This window comes from Chinchilla lanigera, unplaced genomic scaffold (genome assembly GCF_000276665.1).
Source record: "Chinchilla lanigera isolate Chin_1 unplaced genomic scaffold, ChiLan1.0 scaffold00067, whole genome shotgun sequence".
Classification (NCBI taxonomy): domain Eukaryota; kingdom Metazoa; phylum Chordata; class Mammalia; order Rodentia; family Chinchillidae; genus Chinchilla; species Chinchilla lanigera.
In genome coordinates this window covers 5,049,460-5,051,434 of record NW_004955468.1, presented here as the reverse complement: position 1 = coordinate 5,051,434, position 1,975 = coordinate 5,049,460, and positions in this window count along the sequence as shown.

Here is a 1,975-nt window from a genome sequence, read left to right as displayed (position 1 = left end):
ACAGAATGGAAAAAGTTTTCTGCCCCGATTTTTTCAACAGATGGCTAACATCTAAAATACATAAAGAACTCAAAGGCTGAGGCAGGAAGATTGCTGTAAGTTCAAGGCCAGCCTGAATTACACAGTGAGACCCTCTCTCAAAAAAAAAAAGAGAAAAAGAAAAAGAAAAAACCTGCAAAATTAAAACCTTCACAATAAAAGATCCAATAAAAAATGTGTAACTAAAATAAATACATATTTCACAGAAGTATTGATGGCCAATAAATACATGAGAAAATGGTCAACATCAATGGCCATTAGAGAAATGCAAATTAAAAGAAAAGATGAGTAGGATGAGATTCCATCCTACTCCAGAAAGAGTGGCTATCATCAAGAAATCAAATAATAACACATGCTGGTGGGGCGGGGGATTTAGCTCAGTGGCACAGCGCCTGACTGGCAAGCACAAGGTTGTGCATTCCATCCCTGGTACTGGAAAAAAAACAAAAACAAAATAATACATGCTGGCAAGGCTATGGGGGAAAAGAAACTCTACGACCTTGCTGGTGGGAATGTAAACTAGTACAACCACCATGGAGATCAGAATGGAGATTCCTCAAAACACTAAAAACAGAAATTCCATTTGATCCAGCTATTTCCCATTTAGGTATCTTCCCAATAGAGTTAAATGCATCATATTCCAATGATAGGTACACACCCAAGTGTCAGAGATAAAACATTTTAATTGGTCCATATTTCTTTAAGCAATCTAAGAAGCCCTTAGACTTACCTTGGTCAGCTAGCAGACAAGGACACTCAGGCTGTAAAAAGATCACACCAGAGATAAGATTCTGGGGTTAGAGGTAATTACTAAACAAGTCTTCCCCCCATCCTGGGAAGCGAAAGGCTAAAAATAACGACAAAGAGAAATAGAGGGGGAAAGAAGAAGAAGGGATAGGACTGGGGGCTGGAGGGAAGCAACATGTGTGGGCTGAGACAGACTGCTTGGGAAGACTGTGAGCCCCACGCTGCAGGCCCTGGAGGATGTGGGGAGGACTTCCCAAGTTCGAAATAAAGGCACTCAACTTCTCAGCTGGAGGGCGCCTGTCTGTGTGCATGGGCACCACTCTTGCAAGAGTATGGATTAAAGCCTCTCTTTTGCTGCCTTTGGAGTCCAATTTTTGGAGGCGTGGACAAGTGAATTCATTTCTTACACTAAGCTTCTAGCAGCAGAACTCGTAACAGTTACACATCCCTCAACCACTAAATGGTTAAACAAAGACTGGAGTTTATCCACCACCCTTAAGGTTATTTTGTGGCCACACTCTGGGGGCTGCACTCACTTTACCCTGACCCCAACCACTACCCTGGAGGTCAGCTTGCCTGGCAGCCCAGGTGCCCTTCCCCCCTCCCACTGCCCTGGATGCCGATGCTGCCTCTGGAGAACTGGCAGGAAAACCGCCCCTACGTGGCAGATGGAAGGGAAGGATCCACCCATCGTTCACATCCTGACATCCCCAAACTCTAATGAGCCAGGGTGAGCCCAGCTAGCCCTCCTGGAGAGTCCAGATTTTAGCCCCACTATTTCTGTGGAGATGTAGCAAGGATCAGTTAGGCAGGAGCGTCTCCCCATGCTCCCCTGCACTGCTGTCCTGACAGCCGCAGCTGCGCTGGACACCCCACACCACCCTGGGTAGTGTCTGCCTAACTGCAGGAGCCTCGAGTTTGAACCTAGCAGTCTAACTGAATTTGGACGCATAAGTAAGCTTGAATCAGGCGGCTTGAACTTAGACCAATTTGGAGCAAAGAGTAGGCTCAAAACTCGACCAATCACAGGTTGGTCCTGAGGGCGCTCACCCTATGTCATGCACGACCCACGCTGTGCTGTGGCAGCAGCCTATTCATATACAGACTTACTCCCTCGGTCCTGTAAGTCCACCTGGGACCTGGGTAGTGTGGTTACAGTGATCACTTAAAAAAGAGGTATCAATACCGA